The 17,355-nt window shown below is 44.8% G+C and overlaps 1 long non-coding RNA gene across 1 annotated transcript; it reads right to left on the bottom strand.

Moving 5' to 3' along the window:
• Window positions 1-1,885: 1,885 nt before the first annotated feature.
• Window positions 1,886-16,949, bottom strand: LOC135565289 (uncharacterized). The gene is made up of 2 exons (XR_010461483.1): window positions 15,662-16,949; window positions 1,886-2,317 (listed from the first exon to the last, which is right to left on the bottom strand). It is a non-coding gene; the product is annotated as an uncharacterized LOC135565289 (long non-coding RNA).
• Between the last annotated feature and the right edge of the window lie 406 nt (window positions 16,950-17,355).

Here is a 17,355-nt window from a genome sequence, read left to right on the forward strand (position 1 = left end):
AAAGGAACCACCAGCTTTCATTTATTCTCATGTTCTGAGCAAGGAACTTAAACGTTAGCTTTCTTACATGGAACATATTGCACTTTTAATTTCTTCTCCAACACTTTGTTTTTGCATTATTTAAACCAAATTGAACATGTTTCATTATTTATTTGAGTCTAAATTGATTTTATTGATGTATTATATTAAGTTAAAATAAGTGTTCATTCAGTATTGTTGTAATTGTCATTATTACAAATACATTTTTAAAAAACGGACGATTTAATAGGTATCGGCTTTTTTTGGTCCTCCAATAATCGGTATCGGCGTTAAAATCATAATCGGTCGACCTCTACTTCTAATGCCTCTTAAGGAGAAAGTAATCTAAAAGCAATTGGCTGTAATCAGTTTACGTTACTGAGTTTGGAAAATCCAAGGGTTACGTTATTGATTACAATTATGGACAGGTAACTAGTAACTGTAACGGATTACATTTAGAAAGTAACCTACCCAACCCTGAATATTGTGCATCCGCCATTCGCTCTCCATTAAATGGGCAGAATAACTAGCGAGCTAAATTATTACAAAGTTTATGACAGTGATTTAACAGTTTGCAATTGTGAGAAAATAAACAACAAACAAACCAGTGACTATGGCTTGCACAAATTCTGTGCAAGGATGTTGGTTACCAGTGCTGTGGCTTGATCAGATGTGTCGCTAACTGTGGTATTTAGCAAGCTTACTGGCTTTCTTAGCCTGTTTTAATTACCCTGACGTTGTAGACATGTAGCCCCACAATTAAGAAGAAATCACTGTTATCAGAAATCAGTCCGTAGATCAGCATGTTTCTCTGCGATCGTATCGTTGGGTCAGCTGAGCACAGTCAGCACCTGCCACGGGATACTACTGCAATGACTAGTTGTGGCAGAAGAACAGCTGCTTCATGAAAACTCATATTGTAAGAATTAGCACTAGTAACTACTGTAGCTTGCTAGATAGCTTTTGATGGAAGATTCAACATTGTGTGTGCAGCTCTAAGTAGGTAGCTGGTTTAGGGTTGCAAAGGGTTGGAAACTTTCTGGTAAATTTCCTGATTTTTTTCTGGTAAAATTCCAGAGATTTTCACTGGAAAGTAAAGCCCTAGATTTTGGGGGATTTTGCTTAAATTCATCAAAAATGTTAGGTTGTAACAGTGAAACTTTTTTTTGTGGGATACACAAGGCAATTCTAGGTCTTGGGTTAAACTATCCCCAATTCGATGGAATTGCAACCCTCTGCATTCTTCCATCACATGTACAGCTGATTGTCAAGATCTTCCACACTAATGAGATGCTATTGAGCCCACACTACTACACTATCTGAGCCTAGGACTACATGCTTTCTGGTACATTTTGATTACAATACTGGATGGGGAGAATTTATTTTATTTGACATAATTTTTGGTTAACTAGTAAATAGTAGCCTACAGCAAAATATGTTTAAATAATTTCTAACTTGTTAACAATTTCTGCCAGTTAGTTTTTGCTACCATGTGGGTTTTAGCTTGCTTGAGCCTGCTAAATGAGGAGTGTTAATTCACCTGTTTCCATACATGTTTCATTTTAAAACATTTATCTTACAAAGGAGTTGTTTAATCGAACTGCTTAACCATTTATATGTACATGGAATTGTATTTGTTTTTTTTAACTCATTTTTTTCTAATCTTTACAGGAAAATGCCAACGGAAACTATCTGATGTGTGGAGACATTTCACTGCAGCTAATGTAAAAGGAAAAGCTGTGTGCATTTTCAAATACTGTGCCAAATCATATGTGAAGAATGTAACAAAGATGCAGAATCATCTGGCAAAGTGCATAACGTTCCCTCAGCACTCACAACAAGCAACCTCTGACAAAAGTCCCTCTACTTCAAATCAAATGTATTTATATAGCCCTTCGAACATCAGCTGATATCTCAAAGTGCTGTACAGAAACCCAGCCTAAAACCCCAAACAGCAAGCAATGCGGGTGTTGAAGCACGTTGGCTAGGAAAAACTCCCTAGAAAGGCCAAAACCTAGGAAGAAACCTAGAGAAGAACCAGGCTATGAGGGGTGGCCAGTCCTCTTCTGGCTGTGCCAGGTGGAGATTATAACAGAACAGGGCCAAGATGTTCAAATGCTCATGAATTACCAGCATGGTCAAATAATAGGTCTGGGACAGGTAGCACGTCGGTGAACAGGTCAGGATTCCATGGCCGCAGGCAGAACAGTTGAAACTGGAGCAGCAGCACGGCCAGGTGGATTGGGGATAGGAGTCATCATGCCAGGTAGTCCTGAGGCATGGTCCTAGAGCTCAGGTCCTCCAAGAGAGAGAGAAAGAAAGAGAGAATTAGAGAGAGCATACTTAAATTCACATAGGACACCGGAAAAGACAGGAGAAGTACTCCAGATATAACAAACTGACCCTAGCCCCCTGACACATAACCTACTGCAGCATAAATACTGGAGGCTGAGACAGGAGGGGTCAGGAGACACTGTGGCCCCATCCGATGATACCCCCGGACAGGGCCAAACAGGAAGGATATAACCCCACCCACTTTGCCAAAGCACAGCCCCTACACCACTAGAGGGATATCTTCAACCACCAACTTACCATCCTGAGACAAGGCCGAGTATAGCCCACAAAGATCTCCGCCACGGCACAACCCAAGGGGGTTGCGCCAACCCAGACAGGAAGATCACATCAGTGACTCAACCCACTCAAGTGACGCATCCCTCCTAGGAACGGCATGAAAGAGCAACAGTAAGCCAGTGACTCAGCCCCTGTAATAGGGTTAGAGGCAGAGAATCCCAGTGGAAAGAGGGGAACCGGCCAGGCAGAGACAGCAAGGGCGGTTCATTGCTCCAGAGCCTTTCCGTTCACCTTCACACTCCTGGGCCAGACTACACTCAATCATATGACCCACTGAAGAGAAGAGTCTTCAGTAAAGACTTAAAGGTTGAGACCGAGTTTGCGTCTCTCACATGGGTAGGCAGACCATTCCATAAAAATGGAGCTCCTATAGGAGAAAGCCCTGCCTCCAGCTGTTTGCTTAGAAATTCTAGGGACAATTAGACCACCATTTTATTACGTTTGCAATTGCAACAAATAATCTGCTCAAACCCCAACCAAGGAGCATCAAAAGTTGTGCTATAAATTCACAGACGGCACGGGGATTCCTTGATGCCCTTCCAGACTCCTTCTGCCTACCCAGAAGATTTGTGTGACAGTGAGTAGGTCCAGAGACATTTGGACAAAACCCACTGAGTCGATGATGGCTCCGAAAGCCTTTTGGAGTGGGTCTGTGGATTAGTCCATGTGAATATTAAAGTCACCAAAAATGTGAATATTATCTGCTATGACTACAAGGTCCGATAGGAATTCAGGGAACTCAATGAGGAACGCTGTATATGGCCCAGGAGGCCTGTAAACAGTAGCTATAAAAAGTGATTGAGTAGGCTGCATAGATTTCATGACTAGAAGCTCAAAAGACGAAAACGTCATTTTTGTTTTTGTAAATTGAAATTTGCTATCTACTTCGATTCAAGGTGAAAATGATGAATCAGACACCTTATCGATAGCAACAGCTCATGGTCCTCCTGGAATCAGAAGTTTTTTTTACTCAATGGAGGAACATAGTCAGACAAATGCTGATGAATGTCTTGCTCGAGCTGTGTATGCACCTGGTTCACCTCTGATGCTCACAGGCAATGTGTATTGGAAGAGATTTCTGAATGTTCTTTGCCCAGCATACACCCCTCCAACCAGACATGCTTTATCTACTCATTTTCTGGATGCAGAGTTCAACAGAGTACAAGTTAAGGTCAAGCAAATCATAGAGAAAGCTGACTGTATTGCAATCATCTCTGATGGGTGGTCGAATGTTTGTGGGCAAGGAATAATTAAGCGCATCATCTCCACCCCTCAACCAATATTTTACAAGAGCACAGACACAAGGACAACCGACACACCAGTCTCGACATTGCAGATGAGCTGAAGGCAGTCATGAATGACCTTGGACCACAGAAGGTATTTGCACTGGTGACAGACAAAACTGCAAACATGAAGGCTGCTAGGTTTAAAGTGGAGGAGTCCTACCCTCACATCACACCCATTGGCTGTGCTGCTCATGCATTGAATATGCTCCCCAAGGATATCATGACAATGGATACACTCTACAAGAGAGCCAAGTAAATGGTTAGGTATGTGAAGAGTCATCAAGTTATAGCAGGAATCTACCTCACCAAGCAAAGTGAGAAGAATAAGAGCAATAAGGGTGGTGTTGTCGTCATGTTGGAAAATGATTAGAAAGCTGCATCGGTCATCCCCCTCTTCAAAGGGGGTGACTCTCTAGACCCAAACTGTTACAGACCTATATCCATCCTACCCTGTCTTTCTAAGGTCTTCGAAAGCCAAGTTAACAAACAGATTACCGACCATTTTGAATCCCACCGTACCTTCTCCGCTATGCAATCTGGTTTCAGAGCTGGTCATGGGTGCACCTCAGCCACGCTCAAGGTCCAAAACGATATCATAACCGCCATCGATAAGAGACATTACTGGCAGACTCGACAGCCTTGGTTTCTCAAATGATTGCCTCGCCTGGTTTACCAACTACTTCTCTGATAGAGTTCAGTGTGTAAAAACAGAGGGCCTGTTGTCCGGGCCTCTGGCAGTCTCTATGGGGGTGCCACAGGGTTCAATTCTTGGGCCGACTCTCTTCTCTGTATACATCAATGATGTCGCTCTTGCTGCTGGTGATTCTCTGATCCACCTCTATGCAGACGACACCATTCTGTATACTTCTGGTCCTTCTTTGGACACTGTGTTAACTAACCTCCAGACGAGCTTCAATGCCATACAACTCTCCTTCCGTGGCCTCCAACTGCTCTTAAATGCAAGTAAAACTAAATGCATGCTATTCAATCAATCACTGCCCGCACATGCCCGCCCGTCCAACATCACTACTCTGGACGGCTCTGACTTAGGTATTTGTAGTTGTCCACGTATTCTATGTGTCTGGTTAGACTGTAAACTCTCCTTCCAGACTCACATTAAGCATCTCCAATCCCAAATTAAATCTAGAATCGGCTTCCTATATCGCAACAAAGCATCCTTCACTCATGCTGCCAAACATACCCTCGTAAAACTGACCATCCTACCGATCCTTGACTTCGGTGATGTCGTCTATAAAATAGCCTCCAACACTCTACTCAACAAATGGAATGCAGTCTATCACAGTGCCATCCTTTTTGTCACCAAAGCCCCATACACTACCCACCACTGCGACCTGTACGCTCTCGTTGGTTGGCCCTCGCTTCATACTCGTCGCCAAACTCACTGGCTACAGGTTATCTACAAGTCTCTGCTAGGTAAAGCCCCACCTTGTCTCAACTCACTGGTCACCATAGCAGCACCCACTCATAGCACGTGCTTCAGCAGGTATATCTCACTGGTCACCCCCAAAGCCAATTCCTCGTTTGGTCGTCTTTCCTTCCAGTTCTCTGCGGCCAATGCCTGGAATGAACTGCAAAAATCAAGCTGGAGACTCATATCTCCCTCACTAGCTTTAAACACCAGCTGTCAGAGCAGCTCACAGATCACTGCACCTGTATATAGCCCATATGTAAACAGCCCATCTATCTACCTCATCCCCATACTGCATTTATTTATCTTGCTCATTTGCACCCCAGTATCTCTACTTGCACATTCATCTTCTGCACATCTACCATTCCAGTGTGTAATTGCTATATTGTGATTACTTCGCCACCATGGCCTATTTACTGCCTTAACTCCCATATCTTACCTCATTTGCCCTCACTGTATATAGATTTTTGTTTTCTTTTGTTCTACTGTATTATTGACTGTATGTTTTGTTTATTCCATGTGTAACTTTGTTGTTGTATGTGTCGAATTGCTTTGCTTTATCTTGGCCAGGTCACAGTTGTAAATGAGAACTTGTTCTCAACTAGCCTACCTGTTTAAATAAAGGTGAAATAAAACATTTAAAAAATGTTTTACAGTCTCCTGGAGGGGAAGTAGTGTCTCCAAGAAATGGCAATATCACAGTCTGCCGATATGGACAGCCCTGTCAAGAGGATCCTCCTGGATGATGTATTTTGGAGAAATCCGTAGTGCCCTGCCCACTTCACTGTTGCTCCAAGCAGAGGAAACTGCAGTTCTGAAATACATAAAAAAGCGTGAAGACTTCTGCCTGAAGCCCATCCATGCCGCAGCGTACAAGTTGGACCCCAAGTATGCTGGCAAGAGCATCCTGTCTGGTGCAGAGATCAACAAGGCCTACTACCGTGTCTCACCACCTTGGCCTGGATGAGGGCAAGGTTCTTGGCAGTCTGGCGAAGTACACTTCCAAGCAAGGGCTTTGGAATGGAGATGCAATATGGCAGTCGTGCCAACATATCTCATCAGCCACCAGGTGGAAGGGACTTTGTGGATCTGAGGCTCTTTCCCCTGTTGCCTCCATCATCCACCAAATCCCACCAACATCAGCCGGCTCAGAGTGCAACTTGTCCTTGTTTGGGAAAACACACACCAAAGCACACAACAGGCTGGCCAATACAAGGGTTGAAGAATTGGTGGCCATCCTGGCAAATTTGAGGCTTTTTGAGCGTGACAATGAGCCATCCTCAACAAGGTTGGAAAGTGACAGTGAAGATGAGGCCTCAGAGTCTGATGTTCAAGAGGTGAACATTTAGGAGGTCCAGGGAGAAGACATGGAAGCCTGAGAGGAACACAACCAAAGATTTAGTTTCTAGACTATCATTTTAGTTGAAAACGTTTTTCGGAGATGCGATAGATCGTTGGGGATCATTAAATATTCCCTTTCTTTTGTTGTTCAGTGAAATCACCCCATGTGACGAGTCAACTCATTTAATTAATGTTCAATTCGTACCTAAATTGTTTTTTTTTTTTTACTTCTATTGGAAGGATTGCATCATTTTCAATTATTTCTACTTATGATAAGGTAAAAGGTTTATGATAAATATACCCAATGCAAAAAACAATTACATCTATAACATAACATAAACATAATATCTAAAACATTAAATGGTATTAATATTAATTTCCACATAGTCCTGTTAATTCCCATTAATTACCACAGAAATGTTCCACCTCTGAAAACTCCCCAAAATGTGCAACCCTAAGCTAGCTGGTTAGGAGCATTGTTTCAGTCAAAAGGATTTCAGTGACGGCTTTAGCTAACATTATCTCTAATGTTGGACAAATTATGCTAGCTTTCGTGCCATAGTCAAACTTCAGAAATACTGCTCATTGACGTGAAATAATCCTTTGCTAAATGTCACATGGGGCGACTAAGTCTTCCTCACCAAAAAAGCATCAACATTATGGACATTTGTTTTAGTTTAGATTAATTCAGATAGTTTGAGGCAGAAATGGGTTTCAGCAGATGTCACCTACGTAATATTTTTGAATGTTCGACTGCACATTGTAGTAGAACTACTTTCGAGTTATTCCATGAACCTTTGCTAGATACGAGACAGATCGGTGCAGGGGGAATCGACACGCTATCTGACATAAGACAATGACCAAGCATGCTATGACAATGAACATTGTATATTCTGAATCAGGGTAGAATGAAGAACAATCCACTTGGGTGTGGATTGTTCTCTTCCCCAGATTCAGGATATACACTTTTTATTGTCATGGCATGCTTGGTTCAATATCCATTGACGAGAGAGAACCGAATATACAATACAAAACTAACTTTACCCCTGATTAAAACTATGGCTCTCTATGAAGTCGGGTAAACAATACTTTCCTGTCTACATTGTCTGAAATTTCGAGCAGCTGAAGGACAAACTGCACAGACAACTGGTAGAATACATTTAAATGTAATTTTATTCAGCATTCTGGCTTGTAAGGAATATTTTACACAATTTTGCACACAAATGTCTCAGGTTGTATATACCAATGAATTGTGTATTACAGGCTGATTAATCAGACTAGCTTATGACATGTCTAAGATTTAGATACATATTTGAAATCAGCCTTTCATTGGATTAAATGTGATATTGCTAGCTAGTTTATTATGATCCTTTCTCATGTCTCCTGCAGGAAATTTTGTCAGGTTGTAATGAAGCTCCCAGCTTGTCCCCGCTCTCTGGCGTCATCCTGAAGAGGGTTAATGTAAGCCCTCATCTTCTTCAAAAGACCTTCTCTTTGGGCTCTGCTTCCCGTGGCCCAAGCCCTAGCCTGGCTGAGGAGACCCCAGTCTCCTCAAGCTCCTCAAGCAGCTCATTCCCTTCAGCCAATAATCAGCCCACTCCCAGGTTCAAAGAAGGAAGAGGAGCAGGTAAGTCTCTCTCCCATATTTTAACTGTACACCATTTTTGTACATTCTTATTAACCTATTATAACAAATTTCTCTTAATATCAATCTGCATGCGTGTTGTTGATGAAGAAAGTGCCCCAGATGCCAGCGACGATCTCAGTCCAGTCTCCAACCCCACCATCTCCCTGCTGTCCCCCAGAGCAACTCAAATGGCAGGACGTGCATGTGTGTGAAGAAACATTGTGCCAAGATTGCATAGGCTACTGTTTTTTTCTTAGTTAGTTTGTCCATGAATCAACATATCACTGTTACATATTGTCTCCAACACTGTTTGTTTACTATATATGTGGGAGCCATCATGGCATTATGTTATGTTAGCATTTCAAACCTAATCTAGAGGCTTGAATGTCCTGGTGCAGATGAAACTGAGTCTGAGGCAGGAGCTGCAGGAGATGCTAGGGCTTCAGTGGCGAGTTGTGAGTCAGAGCAGCTCAAACGCTTTGAGGAGTTGATGGAGCTGAAGCAGAGGCAGGAGAACCAGAGTATGAGGGACATGATGAACAGAGAGTAACTGCTTGTTTTACCTAAAAAAATAGTCTCCTTTTCACCCACCAATAGGCTTCTGTCCCTGTGACAGGACTGAAAATGTGTTACATGTCAATCTTCATTTGCTGCTTGTCTTTCTCATTTGCTGCTTGTCTTTCTCATTTGCTGCTTGTGTTCTTTAAGAGAACACAAAAAAGCCTTGGTCTCCACGAGAAGTTGTAAGAGCACAAAAACAGAGTAAAGGTATTGAAAGTTTAACTACTAGAAATTCAGAAAGCAAAATGCAAAACAATAGTGTTCAGATAAAGATGGAAAAACCTCCACAGATCCTGAACCTGCGCCTGTGGGAGGAGGAGCAGCAACGTTTGCGGGAGGGGGAGTTTGAGAAGCAGAGACAACTGGAGGGTAGGGAGAGATTGCGCACTCTCAACGCCATCCAGGAAGAGATACTGCAACTCAATCAGCTCCTGGAGCTGGCCGCACCCACCCAATCAGACCCGACCCCTGGTCTCACATCCTATAGCACCTATAGCATCAGCTTACCAGTGGTACCAAGAGCTCCAGGCCTCAGCTAACCAGTGGTACCAAAAGCTCCAGGTCTCAGCTAACCAGTGGTACCAAAAGCTCCAGGTCTCAGCTAACCAGTGGTACCAAGAGCTCCAGGTCTCAGCTAACCAGTGGTACCAAAAGCTCCAGGCCTCAGCTAACCAGTGGTACCAAGAGCTCCAGGCCTCAGCTAACCAGCGGTACCAAGAGCTCCAGGCCTCAGCGAACCAGTGTGCGCAGTATTTTGAAGGCCTGAACATCCCTAAGGATATTCAGGTTGGTTGATCCTGCATGAATAAGAAATGCCGTTATAGGAACATGCAGTACCCACTTTATTCATATAGGAATTCCAAGATGGCGTAGCAGTCGGACGTGTGTTTTGTCTTGTCCCGTCCTGTATAGTGTAAATATAGTTTTTCCTCGTTTTTTTCTGTATATATTTCGTACATATTTTAATCTCACTTTCCAACTACAGGCTGAATATACTCTCCTGCAACCCGCATCACCCAATGTGGTACGGATCTGCTTTTTCTATACTTTAGAATCGGAACCCTCATCAGAAGCTAGCCAGCTAACTAGCTACTAGCTAGTAGCTAGCCACTGCTAGCGGTCTTCAACGCTAACTAGGACACCAGCGCGACATCTACCCAAAGCATATCAGACTGCTTTTTCTCTACCACATCTCCGGATTCCTACCGCAAGCTCTGAACCTTTATACCGGATCATCGTAAATAGCTAGCTGCAATCCGAGTGGCTACTCCTGGCTAACGTCTCTGTCCCAGAGCAAGCACCAGTTAGCCTGGAGCTAGCCTCGAGCTAAGCCCATCTCCCGACTAGCCGAAGAGGTCCAAAAATACCTAATTTGCCAATTGGCCTTGACCCTCTACTGCCGACACGGAGCCCCGCCGATCCATCACGACTGGTCCGCCGACATAATCGTCCGAGGGGGTTTCAACAGGCTTTTCCGCTGCGACATCGCCAAAGATCCATCTGCTGGCCAAGGCCCGCGAGCTTTCTGAATCGCTGTATCTCCAGCTCACCGCATGAAGAGGAATAAACAGACTCACCCCATCGCGACGTCCCCCAAAGGTTAACTCTCTAGCCCTCGCTATCTCCCTGCTTGCTAATTCGGCCTGCTAACGGCTAGCTTGTCAAGCTCCGGTCCGCTAACTGCTACCTTGTCTAGCTCGGGCCTACGAACTGTTAGCTTGTTAGTACAGGCCTGCTAACCGTCTGAACCACCGCGTCCCAATCACTCTCTGACCCCATTTACTTTCTATCTCTTTTGATTTTTAATTTGTTTATACCTTCCGGAAACCTGCCTCACCCAATGTGATACGGAATCGCTATTACTTTTACTCTTATTTTTATTTTTATGACACACTCAAGAACCTCCAGACGCTAACCAGCTAACTAGCTACAAGCTAGTTAGTCATTGTTAGTTTTTAAAAAACCTGGATAACACTCGCCAGCCCAGCCCCCTGCCCATCCACCCTGCCCATCCACCGCTGCCCCCTGGACACTGATCTCTTGGCTACATAGCTGACGCACGCTGGACTGTCCATTAATCACGGTACTCCTTTCTGCTTGTTTGTCTTACCAGTCGGCCCCGTTGCCTAGTCAACGCCATTTTACCTGCTGTTTGTTGTGCTAGCGGATTAGCATCGCCTACTGTTTTTAGCTAGCTTTCCAAATTCAACACCTGTGATTACTGTATGCCTCGCTGTATGTCTCTCTCAGATGTCAATATGCCTTGTATACTGTTGTTCAGGTTAGTTATCATTGTTTTAGTTCACAATGGAGCCCCTAGACCCACTCTGCATACCCCTGTTACCTCCTTTGTCCCACCTCCCACACATGCGGTGACCTCACCCATTACAACCAGCATGTCCAGAGATACAACCTCTCTCATCATCACCCAGTGCCTGGGCCTACCTCCGCTGTACCCGCACCCCACCATACCCCTGTCTGCGCATTATGCCCTGAATATATTCTACCATGCCCAGAAACCTGCTCCTCTTATCCTCTGCCCCCAACGCTCTAGGCGACCAGTTTTGATAGCCTTTAGCCGCACCCTCATACTACTCCTTCTCTGTTCCGCGGGTGATGTGGAGGTAAACCCAGGCCCTGCATGTCCCCAGGTACCCTCATTTGTTGACTTCTGTGATCGAAAAAGCCTTGGTTTTATGCATGTCAACATCAGAAGCCTCCTCCCTAGGTTTGTTTTACTCACTGCTTTAGCACACTCTGCTAACCCTGATGTCCTTGCCGTGTCTGAATCCTGGCTCAGGAAGGCCACCAAAAATTCAGAGATTTCCATACCCAACTATAACATCTTCCGTCAAGATAGAACTACCAAAGGGGGCGGAGTTGCAGTCTACTGCAGAGATAGCCTGCAAAGTAATGTCATACTTTCCAGGTCCATACCCAAACAGTTCGAACTACTAATTTTGAAAATTACCCTCTCCAGAAATAAGTCTCTCACTGTTGCCGCCTGCTACCGACCACCCTCAGCTCCCAGCTGTGCCCTGGACACCATTTGTGAATTGATCGCCCCCATCTAGCTTCAGAGTTTGTTCTGTTAGGTGACCTAAACTGGGATATGCTTAACACCCCGGCAGTCCTACAATGTAAGCTAGATGCCCTCAATCTCACTCAAATCATCAAGGAACCCACCAGGTACAACCCTAACTCTGTAAACAAGGGCACCCTCATAGACGTCATCCTGACCAACTGGCCCTCCAAATACACCTCCGCTGTCTTCAACCAGGATCTCAGCGATCACTGCCTCATTGCCTGTATCCGCCACGGAGCCGCAGTCAAACGACCACCCCCTCATCACTGTCAAACGCTCCCTAAAACACTTCTGTGAGCAGGCCTTTCTAATCGACCTGGCCCGGGTATCCTGGAAGGACATTGACCTCATCCCGTCAGTTGAGGATGCCTGGTCATTCTTTAAAAGTAACTTCCTCACCATTTTAGATAAGCATGCTCCGTTCAAAAAAATGCAGAACCAAGAACAGATACAGCCCTTGGTTCACTCTCGACCAGCACAAAAACATCCTGTGGTGGACTGCAATAGCATCGAATAGCCCCCGTGATATGCAACTGTTCATGGAAGTCAGGAACCAATACACGCAGTCAGTCAGGAAAGCTAAGGCCAGCTTCTTCAGGCAGAAGTTTGCATCCTGTAGCTCCAACTCCAAAAAGTTCTGGGACACTGTGAAGTCCATGGAGAACAAGAGCACCTCCTCCCAGCTGCCCACTGCACTGAGGCTAGGTAACACGGTCTCCACCGATAAATCCACGATTATCGAAAGCTTCAATAAGCACTTCTCAACGGCTGGCCATGCCTTCCGCCTGGCTACTCCAACCTCGGCCAACAGCTCCGCCCCCCTCGCAGCTCCTCGCCCAAGCCTCTCCAGGTTCTCCTTTACCCAAATCCAGATAGCAGATGTTCTGAAAGAGCTGCAAAACCTAGACCCGTACAAATCAGCTGGGCTTGACAATCTGGACCCTCTATTTCTGAAACTATCTGCCGCCATTGTCGCAACCCCTATTACCAGCCTGTTCAACCTCTCTTTCATATCGTCTGAGATCCCCAAGGATTGAAAGCTGCCGCAGTCATCCCCCTCTTCAAAGGGGGAGACACCCTGACCCAAACTGCTATAGACCTATATCCATCCTGCCCTGCCTATCTAAGGTCTTCGAAAGCCAAGTCAACAAACAGGTCACTGACCATCTCGAATCCCACCGTACCTTCTCCGCTGTGCAATCTGGTTTCCGAGCCGGTCACGGGTGCACCTCAGCCACGCTCAAGGTACTAAACGATATCATAACCGCCATCGATAAAAGACAGTACTGTGCAGCCGTCTTCATCGACCTCGCCAAGGCTTTCGACTCTGTCAATCACCATATTCTTATCGGCAGACTCAATAGCCTCGGTTTCTCGGATGACTGCCTTGCCTGGTTCACCAATTACTTTGCAGACAGAGTTCAGTGTGTCAAATCGGAGGGCATGCTGTCCGGTCCTCTGGCAGTCTCTATGGGGGTGCCACAGGGTTCAATTCTCGGGCCGACTCTTTTCTCTGTATATATCAATGATGTTGCTCTTGCTGCGGGCGATTCCCTGATCCACCTCTACGCAGACGACACCATTCTATATACTTTCGGCCCGTCATTGGACACTGTGCTATCTAACCTCCAAACGAGCTTCAATGCCATACAGCACTCCTTCCGTGGCCTCCAACTGCTCTTAAACGCGAGTAAAACCAAATGCATGCTTTTCAACCGATCGCTGCCTGCACCCGCATGCCCGACTAGCATCACCACCCTGGATGGTTCCGACCTTGAATATGTGGACATCTATAAGTACCTAGGTGTCTGGCTAGACTGCAAACTCTCCTTCCAGACTCACATCAAACATCTCCAATCGAAAATCAAATCAAGAGTCGGCTTTCTATTCCGCAACAAAGCCTCCTTCACTCACGCCGCCAAGCTTACCCTAGTAAAACTGACTATCCTACGATCCTCGATTTCGGCGATGTCATCTACAAAATGGCTTCCAACACTCTACTCAGCAAACTGGATGCAGTCTATCACAGTGCCATCCGTTTTGTCACCAAAGCACCTTATACCACCCACCACTGCGACTTGTATGCTCTAGTCGGCTGGCCCTCGCTACATATTCATCGCCAGACCCACTGGCTACAGGTCATCTACAAGTCCATGCTAGGTAAAGCTCCGCCTTATCTCAGTTCACTGGTCACGATGGCAACACCCATCCGTAGCACACGCTCCAGCAGGTGTATCTCACTGATCATCCCTAAAGCCAACACCTCATTTGGCCGCCTTTCGTTCCAGTACTCTGCTGCCTGTGACTGGAACGAACTGCAAAAATCGCTGAAGTTGGAGACTTTTATCTCCCTCACCAACTTCAAACATCAGCTATCCGAGCAGCTAACCGATCGCTGCAGCTGTATATAGTCTATTGGTAAATAGCCCACCCATTTTCACCTACCTCATTCCCATACTGTTTTTATACTGTTTTTTTTATTTATTTATTTACTTTTCTGCTCTTTTGCACACCAATATCTCTACCTGTACATGACCATCTGATCATTTATCACCCTAGTGTTAATCTGCAAAATTGTATTATTCGCCTACCTCCTCATGCCTTTTGCACACATTGTATATAGACTGCCCATTTTTTTCTACTGTGTTATTGACTTGTTAATTGTTTACTCCATGTGTAACTCTGTGTTGTCTGTTCACACTGCTATGCTTTATCTTGGCCAGGTCGCAGTTGCAAATGAGAACTTGTTCTCAACTAGCCTTCCTGGTTAAATAAAGGTGAAAAAAAAAAAAAAAAAAAGATACACCTTCACATTAAAAGCTGCATTAAAAATGAATGGCAAAATTCATATGGCTTAGTTTTTATTATGTTTCAGAAGAATAAGGTAAGAATGTCAGCCAGATCTCAGGTGCGTCTGTGGGTTATGGACATGGATCAGAGACTAATAATGACACTCATATCTGTGGTACAGTGAAAGAAGGTAAACATTGCTTTAACATGTGAGATTGAAGTTGTCTGCGGCATGTTTGTCAAATATCCATGTTCCAAGCTCAGTGACATTTTTGACAAGATTGACAAGCTGTTGTCTGGGCGATTGGTGGTGTCTGGAGGGAAGTCTGTGTCCACCTCCCAGCATCCCAACAGCAGAACGGCACAGACTTTGTCAGTTACAAACTGGCCGAGAAGTTTGTGGTGAGTTCACATGACCTTGAATTTGAACTGGTGGAGACACAGGACTATTGGTCTGTTTTGTCTCTTTACAATCCAATGTGTCTTCCATACAGTGCCTAATGTTTAATCAAATCAAATTTGATTGGTCACATACACATGTTTAGCAGATGTTATTGCGGGTGTAGTGAAATGCTTGTGTTTCTAGCTCCAACAGTGCAGTAATATTTAACAATTCACAGCAATACACACAAACCTAAAAGTAAAATAATGGAATTAAGGAATAGATAAATATTAGGATGAGCAATGTTGGAGTGACATAGACTAAAATACAGTAGAATAGAATACAGTATGAGATGAGTAAAGCAAAAATATTAAACATTATTAAAGTGGCCAGTGATTTCAAGTCTATTTACATAGGGCAGCAGCCTCTAAGGTGCAGGGTTACGTAACTGGGTGGAAGCCGCCTAGTGATGGCCTTGCGATAGAAGCTGTTTTGATGCACCTGTACTGACCTCGCGATCTGGATGATAGTGGGGTGAACAGGCAGTGGCTCAGGAGGTTGTTGTCCATGATGATCTTTTTGGCCTTCCTGTGACATTGGGTGCTGTAGGTGTCCTGGAGAGAAGGTAGTTTGCCCCTGGTGATGCATTGAGCAGACCGCACCACTATCTCGTCATTGTTGGTAGTCAGGCCTACTGCTGTTCTCGTCTGCAAACTTGTTGATTGAGTTGGAGTTGTGGGGCCCCTGTGTTGAGGATCAGTGAAGTGGAGGTTTTTTCTACCTTCACCACCTGGGGGCGGCCTGTCAGGAAGTCCAGGATCCAGTTGCACAGGGCGAGGTTCAGACCCAGGGCCTCGAGTTAATAATGAGCTTGGAGGGTACTGGTATTGAATGCTGAGCTAGAGTCAATGAACAGCATTCTTACATAGATATTATTTTTGTCCATTTACATTTTACATTTAAGTCATTTAGCAGACGCTCTTATCCAGAGCGACTTACAAATTGGTGCTTTCACCTTATGACATCCAGTGGAGATGGGATAGGGCAGTGCAATGGCGATTGCATCGTCTGTGTATCTATTGGGGCGGTAAGCAAATTGAAGTGAGTCTAGGGTGTCATGTAAGGTAGTGGGGTGGTCCTTAACTAGCCTCTCAAAGCACTTCATGATGACAGAAGTGAGTGCTACGGGGCGATAGTCATTTAGTTCAGTTACCTTTGCTTTCTTGGGTAGAGGAACAATGGTGGACATCTTGAAGCAAGTGCAGACAGCAGACTGGGATAGGGAGAGATGTCTGTAAACACTCCAGCTGGTCTGGGCATGATCTGAGGACGCGGCTTGGGATTCCGTCTGGGCTGGCAGGGTTAACACTCTTAAATGTCTTACGCGTGTCGGCCACGGAGGAGAGCCCACAGTCCTTGGTAGCGGGCCGTGTCGGTGGCAGAGTTATCCTCAAAGTGGACGAAGGTGTTTAGCTTGTCTGGAAGCAAGACGTCGGTGTCCACAACGTGGCTGGTTTTCCCTTTGTAGTCCATGATAGTCTGTAGACCCTGCCACATACGTCACGTGTCTGAGCCGTTGAATTGCAACTCCGCTTTCACTATACTGACATTTTGTCTATTTGATTGCCTTACGGAGGGAATAACTACACTGTTTGTGTTCGGCCATATTCCCAGTCACCTTGCCATGGTTAAATGTGGTAGTTTGCGCTTTCAGTTTTGTGCGATTGTTGCCATCTATCCACAGTTTCTGGTTAGGGTAGGATTTAATAGTCACAGGGGGTATAACATCTCCCATACACTTCCTGATAAACCGCGTCAGTGTATACGTCGATGAGGCTACCCGAAACATACCCCAGTCCACGTGATCAAAACAATCTTGAAGCGTGGATTCCGATTGGTCAGACCAGCGTTGAATAGTCCTTAGCACGGGTACATCCTGTTTGAGTTTCTACCTATAGGAAGGGAGGATGGGGGAGGACCTTGTAGGCATTTTGAAAATCTGAGTAGCAGTGGTGTGTTTTCTCAGTGTGAGTGCTCCAGTTAATGTGTTGGTAGAACTTGGGTAGCGTTTTCCTCAAATTTGCTTTGTTTTTATTTATTTAATCTATTTTAGAATAAGGCTGTAACGTAACAAAATGTGGAAAAAGTCAAGGGGTCTGAATACTTTCCGAATGCACTGTATAGTATGCCAAAACTAAATTAGCA

Source organism: Oncorhynchus nerka, linkage group LG27 (assembly GCF_034236695.1).
Source record: "Oncorhynchus nerka isolate Pitt River linkage group LG27, Oner_Uvic_2.0, whole genome shotgun sequence".
NCBI classification, from domain to species: domain Eukaryota; kingdom Metazoa; phylum Chordata; class Actinopteri; order Salmoniformes; family Salmonidae; genus Oncorhynchus; species Oncorhynchus nerka.